This window comes from Equus quagga, chromosome 6, assembly GCF_021613505.1.
Source record: "Equus quagga isolate Etosha38 chromosome 6, UCLA_HA_Equagga_1.0, whole genome shotgun sequence".
NCBI classification, from domain to species: Eukaryota; Metazoa; Chordata; class Mammalia; order Perissodactyla; family Equidae; genus Equus; species Equus quagga.
In genome coordinates, this window is record NC_060272.1 from 36198431 (window position 1) to 36206373 (window position 7943).

The window sequence follows — 7943 nt, forward strand, 5'->3', positions numbered from 1 at the left end:
TCCAAGCATACTTAAAAGTTTTCCAATAACTGAGTCAAATATCAGTGTTAAACTTTAAATAAATTAAAATTAAAAATTCGGTTTCTCACATCATCCGCATTTTTTATTGTAAAATATACCTGACATAAAATTTACCATTTTAATCATTTTTAAGTTGTACAGTTCAGTGACTTTAAGAACGTTCACATTGCTGTGCATCCATCACTACTATCCACAACTTTTTCATCATCCAAACAGGAACTACCCATTCTCCCCTTCCCCCAGCCCCAGAAAAATGGTAAATATTCTTCTGCTTTTGGTCTCTGAATTTCACCATTCTAGGTACCTCATATAAATGGGATATTTCTCCTTTTGTGTCTCTTATTTCATTTAGCATGATGTCTTCAAGATTCATCCATATTATACCATGCATCAGAATTTTATTCCTTTTTAAGGTTGAATAATATTTCATTTTAAGTGTTTACTGTCTCGTTTATCCATTCATCAGTTGATGGACATTTGGGATGTTTCTACCTTTTGGCTATTGTGAATATGCTGCTGTGAACATTGTGCAAGTATCTGTTTAAGTCCCTGCTTTCAGTTCTTTTTGATATATTTCCAGAAGTGGAATTGCTGGATCACATGGTAATTCTACATTTAATCTTTGGAGGAACTGCCATACTGTCTTCCATTGTGGCTGCACCATTTTACACTCCCACCAACAATGCACAAGGATTCCAATTTCTCCTCACCCTTACCAATGCTTAATTTCTGTTTTTGTTTGTTTCTTTAAATAATAGCCAACCCAATAGAAGTGAAGTGGTATCTAATTGTGGTTTTAATTTGCTTTTCCCTAATGATTAGTGATGTTGAACATCTTTTCGTGTACTTATTGGCCATTTGTGTATCTTTGGAGAAATGTCCATTTAAGTCCTTTGCCCAGTTTTTAATTATTTTTGTTGTTGATTTGTAGGAGTTCTTTGTATATTCTGGGATGTTAATTGCTTATGAGATACATGATTTGCAAATATTTTCTCATTCTGTGGGTTGCTTTTCACTTTTTCTTTTTGCTGGGAAAGATTCACTCTGAGCTAACATCTGTTGTCAATCTTCCTCTCTTTTTTTTTTTCTCCCCCTGACCCAAAGCCCCAGTACATAGTTGTATATTCTAGTTGTAGGTCCTTCTAGTTCTTCCATGTGAGCCACCATCACTGCATGGCTACTGACAGACAAGTGTTGTGGTTCCATGCCTGGGAACCGAACCTGGGCTGCTGAAGCAGACAGAGCGAGCTGAACTTTAACCACTAGCCCATCAGGGCTGGCTCCACTCACTTTCTTGGTAGTGTTCTTTGATGTACAAATTATGAAAGTTTTGATGAACTCTAATTTATCTATTTTTTCTTTTGTTGCCTGTGCTTTTGGTGTCATAGCAGACCACCATAGCTGAACACCAGGGTGCTCAGTTGACTGGTACTGAGCCATAGCTGGATGAGGACCCTACAGAGCAGGAGATCTGCAGCTCCCACAGTCTCCACTGAGAACTGGACAGGAGCCAGGAGCACACTCCTGGACTGGGCTCTGGAGTCACACTCGCCTGGTTTCCTGTTCTGGCTCAGTGACTTTAGGCAAGTTACTTCTGAGATCCAGTTTCCCTATCAGAAAAATGAGGAAAATCCTCTCTACCTCACAGGCGTGTGAGGATTAGATCAGAGTTTGTGTGTGTAAACTGCCAAGTACCTAAAGTGTGTCAAATGCTTATTACAAACACCATACACACGCATGCACACACACACACACACACTCTTCCATTGGGCCAGGAGCACAGGGCTGTTAAGAATTATGCATAGAACTGGGATGGTAGGACAAACTAAGCGCCCATGATCAAAGGTTTGATTTCCAGGCAAACCCTGCACTTTCCCTCTTCCTCCCCGTGTGATCTACGTAAGTTTCCTTTACTGTTGACACTACATTAATATTGTCCCCAAGACAGGCAAAATCTTTTAAGACACCATAAGCAACACTTTGGATCTCTTTGTTAGGAAGCTTACGGGCTGAATTGTGTCTCACCAAAATTCATACGTTGAAGCCTAAGCCCCAGTACTTTAAATTTGACTGTATTTGGAGAGGTGATTAAGTTAAAATGAGGCCGTTAGGGTGAGTCCTGATCCAAACTGACTGCTATCCTTGTAAGAAGAGGACGGTTGGACACAGGGAGACATCAGGGATGTGCATGCACAGAAGAGAGACCATGTGAGGATGCTTCAAGAAGGCGCCCAGCCATCTACAAGCCAAGAAAAGAGGCTTCAGAAGAAAACAAGCCTCCTAACACCTTGATCTTGGACTTCAAGCCTTCAGAACTCTGAGAAAACAAATGTCTGTTGTTGAAGCCACCTAGTCTATAGTACTTTGTTAGGGCAACTCTAGCAAAGCAATACAGAAACAAATATTTATCAAGTGACTGTTATAGACAAGCCATTGTAAGAGCTAAGCAAATTGGAAAGATGAAATAGGGTTTGCTTTTTTTAAAAGAAGCCTTAAGGGGCTGCCCTACCCCTCAGTGGTGAAAAGGCGCCCTGAGTTAAGTCCTACTTGGAGACACACTGAAAATAGCCCAGAGACCAGCCAGTCACTTGGGAAACCTGAAATCTAAAAGAATAAAAATAATTTTTTCTGGTAACCGTTCTGAAATAATAGATTTATTTTTGAGGTACGTGATCTTGTAGCTTTGAATACTGACACAATTGAAGGTTACCATTTACGTTAATAGAAGTCTTTGGGAAAGTCTGCATTTTATGTGGCAGAAATGTGCATCTCACTAGTATTGAAACCCACATGAAGTAATAGAAATTGGTTGAATCATTTGCATGCAGGCAGCTTGAAGAAAGTCTCAAATGGACGGTATTGCTGAGAAATCAAAATTGTAGCCTGCTGTCGATTAGGACCTCAGAGAAGGAAATGGATTAATATAAAAGTGCTTTGATATTCACCAGTGGTGAGGATATTTTCACACAAACTCCATTAAATGAACAGTAGGATTTTTTTACATAAAAATAGAAAATAGATTTTCTCTTCTAAAGGCTTGTTAATCACTTGTCATTAACAGTATATTTTTAAACATAAACAAAATAGTTTCTGTGCCTATTTCAAAAAACAAGTATTAGGTTATTTTTCCACAAATTGCTCTCAAGAGAGAGAATCCTTGACTGAGTTAAAGAACAAAGGTGAGAACAAGATTTATAAGCGAGAGGAGAAAAGAAGGCAAGCAGTCTAGAAAAAGTAAATCTTGTTTGCACTTTTTGGTGGCAAACTAGATAGCTGGCGTTCCATCATTGAGTACACTGAGTAAAGGTATCAAAACAATTTTATTGGTTTGAGGATTCTCCAGAAAACCACGAGTCCTACCACCAGCACCTCCACCTTGCTGAAATCAGGTCCACACGATTTGCCTCCTGAGGAAGTCTCACCTGGGATTCTTTCATAAGTCAAATTATTATACAAAGTTCCGTATGCAATTTTAAGTTTAATGAAATTTCTAACACTTCTACAAAGAGAAAGAGAAAACTAGCAATAGAGTGTCAGAAAACAACCTAATGCGTTTTATAGGCATAAAGGGGGAATCCACAGAAGTAGATTATTCTAGCTGACATGGAAAGTTATATTTAGGGGAAAGTTGGAAAGGGCTGGAAAGACAGGTTGAAGCCAGATTGTGAATGTTCCTGAACAAGTTCGAAATTCATTCCATAGGCGTCAGAGAAAGGAAGAGACATGGATAAGCTCTGTTAGAAGAATTGCTTTGCAAGTGGAGTAAGCGCAGGATGAATTGAAACAGGGAGAGACTGGAAGCAGAGACTAGTGAGGAGGTTATGACATTAACACAGGCCCAAGTGCTCAAATCAGGTAGACTCAAGAGATGTTACCCAAAACACCATGGGAGTTAATGGCAGTTAAGGAGGAAATAGAGAAGAAACTAAGTTGACTAAGTCTTTAATCTGAGTAACAAAAAGAATGGTTATCAGGCACTGGAAATTGAGAGGGGAATCTAATTTTCCTGGAAAAAAGAGTTTTAGGAATATTGTATTGAACATATATATTAAATCTCACTGTCACCTACCCTCCCAATCCCCTTACCCAACTCTATTTTGTTCTTATAGCATTTATCACTCTCTAATACAATTTACTTTGTTATTATATTTATTGACTATTATCTGTCTCCCTCTACCTGGAAAAGCTCCACAAGGGCAAGGATTTGGGGAGTTTTGTTCATTGATGTGTCTCAAGCCTCTTGGCACATAATAAGTGCTCAATAAATATACTTTAGCTGACTGCATGGATAGATTGGGCGTCCAAGAAACAATATCTACCATGCAGTTGAAAAGTGATAACTAACACGCATTGAGAACTTGCTACATGCAAGGCATTGCTTGGTGCTTTAAATACAGCAAATTGCTTATAGTTACCGAAGGAGATAGAGAGCATCATCTCATCACAGGTAAGGAAAGTGAGGCACAGAGTGGTAAAGAAATAGCTTAATCAGGAAAGGGGTAGAGCCAGGACTCGAGCCCAGGTAAACCGACTCTAGAGCCCACGCACCACAGTGCCTCTCAATATACGTTGCAACTCATGGGGTGAAGAGGCGAAATGGGAAGGAGCTGAAATAGTTCGGGAATCAGATGCTGAGAGATAGTTGAAACTCTGGAAGTAGACTTTGAGAATATTAAAAAAAAGACTAATGAATGATGCTTATCTTTCCCAGGGTTGCCCCATTCTTTTCCTAACCAGCATGCTATTGCTGATATTGGTGGGCTGATGAATTTTTGTTGCACCTCTGCAGATATATATTATTGCCTTTTAATTAGGACAAAATAAATAACAGGTTAAAACCAAGCATTTTCCAGAAGTGCTGTACTTGGGAAACCCAATTCTAACAACAACAGAAAATCTCTTATTTTATGAAATTCACAGTTGAGCTCATATACACCAGGTTGAAGTATTTTGAGTGTTGTGGAAAAAAAAAGATATGTCTGCTAGTCCTAAATAGCAGCCTCAGGAAGTCTATCTGGTAGCAAATGATACTCTGTTCATTAGAATAGAGCAGAATACGGGGGTTTCTTGTGGGTCCCCAGTAGCTGAATGCAAATGCACTCACGTTATATCGGTCTCAGTCCACATTATCACCTCTAGCTACTGAAAGCAATAAATCGTCAGATGTATACTTGGAGAGTTACATCAAAAGCCTTTAAAGAGGTTGTTCTGATAATTACACTTTCGAGAGGTAATGTTGGAAAACTGTTTCACTTGTTACATTTTTTAGAGAGTTTATCTGCTTTCCTACCAGCAAATGGCCTTTTTATTGTAACAGCTACAGCTTATAGTTGAATTTGCTGACTCCTATACATTAAAATATCTAAATAAACTAATGTAAATTTTATAAAAACAAATATCAAATATCCACATCTGATTTAATTTGAATACCCAGTGTGTCAAGCTAATCGAAAATACCACCCACTTCAATTTCACAGCATTTAGCACAGAAGAAAACTGGAACTATGTGACCACTCTGGAAGGAAACAGAATTCCTCATTTCCTTGATTCTAATCTGTATTTGCTACTGGAAATATGTCCGATGCCCCACTAGGAAAAACCAGGAGAACAACAGTGGAAATTGACCAGCTTGTGGGAGATCTTCGTATGTTTTAAAAGGTAAATGATCACGTTTCAGCAATTCAGGAAACTTGTTTGTCATGGACGCTTGTTTACATCTCTCTAGGCCTCCCTTTCTTCAGTTCTATCACGTGAGTTTCTTCAATTGCATCATGTGAGTTTTAACCTAGAATCTCCAAATCCATGCCGCCAAAGTCTAGATTTCCTGTGGCATCTTCATGATTTTTACCACATGTGTATACCACTGAACTATTATTTATAACCGTTTTCCTTTAAGCTAACTTTTAAAAGATCTAAATACATTTATCTTCAAAATAAAACTTTACATGACTACTCATAAGGAAAACCGGCATCATTTGCCATTGCTAGAAAGTAGCTATAAAAATAATTACAGTGAAAATAAATGTAAACTTATATCTTAGGTAGGTACTGTCTTTAAAAGCTATGATTCTGGGACCTGCTCTTTCTATGACAGAGAAGGAGATGAGTAAGTGTTAGAGACATAAAACAGAACTGAGTTATCAGAAGGATTAAAAGACTATTGAAAAGAATGAACTTCACTATGGCACTTATTGCATTTTAAATGTAATAATATCCCATGTCCACCCCCCCCCCCCCCCCCGTACTCATCCTGCACTGGAAAACTGCTATTGTAGATAATCCCCAAGATTCCATTTGGCTTTAATATTTATACAGTTTGGTAGAAAGCTCAGGCTTTGGGATCAGGCAGACTTGGATTCTGTGTGCCCTCTTCAAGTCTCAGTTTCTCTATCTGTAGGATGAAGATCCTAATTTATAGCTCACAGCGTTATGAAGATTAAATGAAGATAACTGATGTAAAATCCATAGCATACCACCTGACACATAGTAGGAGCTTGATAAATGTTAATCTTAACTTTATATTTTGTATTAATTGGATTTATCTAGGAACTTAATTTCAGGAGTGGCCCAATGATTCTGAGTAGACACATTAAAAGTGAATTTTTTTCTCACCAGTGGAATCAGACTTAATGTTTTCATAAGCTCTTATTTTTATATACTCATTTTGGAAACATAGACAAAATGTATTTAAATATAAGCATACACTGTGTATAGGGAGGAAGATCAAGACATCCTACCAATACAACCAAAAGATTAATACATAGCTGAATTTTAGTGTGAAGACTTGCATAGCTAATTAGTGAAAGGAGCCCATGGGGATGAGAATGTGTTGGGAGAAGAAGTAAGGATTATGAATAATTTTTAAATCTTTATTTTCAACATAAAAAGAGCTCGTTGTTCTCAGTTGCTTCTGATAAACCCAATGGGAATATCAGTGATCTTTGTTCCTGCTGAACACTGAGAAGCATCATGTAAAATAGGAGCAAACACCTGGCTAAGGGAACGTTTTCTTGGAAGTCTACTGATAGAAAACTGTGCGGGAGGAGGGGCAGCCAAGAGACAGAGCTCTGTAAGGTTTAATTTCAGCCCTGGATAAACACCACTCCTGCTTTCACCTGTCTTTACCTAATAGAAATGGAAAGGACTTTATCAATCAGGGCCAAGTTCAGAGAGAGAAAAGCATTTTGTGTGGAACAAAGACAAAAGTGCTTTATTTTCACAAAAATGGCACTCCATATACTGAGCTGTTTCTATATCAAAATGCTACTGTGCAAGGACCTTGGGGGCCCAGCAGTCTTAGGAAAAACTGGTGTGAACCTGGCCTTTCAAGGTAGCAGCCACTAGCATGACTTAGATAGGAAGAGAGTTGTTGTGATGGATTATTATGACTCCCACACTGTCGCTCTCATCAGTTGGGAAAGGTTTTAGAATCTGTGTGAGATTTAGCAGTAAATCTGGTTAACAAGGGAGCCCCTAGGGAAAGCAATATGTGCAAGAGAGAAGATGCTTTCTCACCTGGGATTTCTCCAGTTTTTTCTTCTCTCACTTCAGCATTTTGTACTGAGTTTTCCTGTTTCTTTCACAAACTCAGGTCAAAACAAAGAAATTCGTACTAAGATGTTACTAATAATGCATCTCCCCTCTCTGAGAAAAGCCAAATCCTAACATGATTTAACTTGAAGGAATTCAACCAGGTGGGAGCACAGGGCAGTAGGTGAGGGGCTGAGATTGGTAGTTTTTAAGGTCTTTCAGGTCATTTGACTGCTGGACCCAACATTCCTCTAAGCCATCCAGTACCAGGCCAACTCTTAGCATTGGCTAAAAACCATCTCATGAGCCATGAGTAATAAAAACGAAAGCTGGAGCACTGCTCCCTTTGGCTTTGCTTGCATACATTTCGAATGTAATTCCCTTCTCCTGGT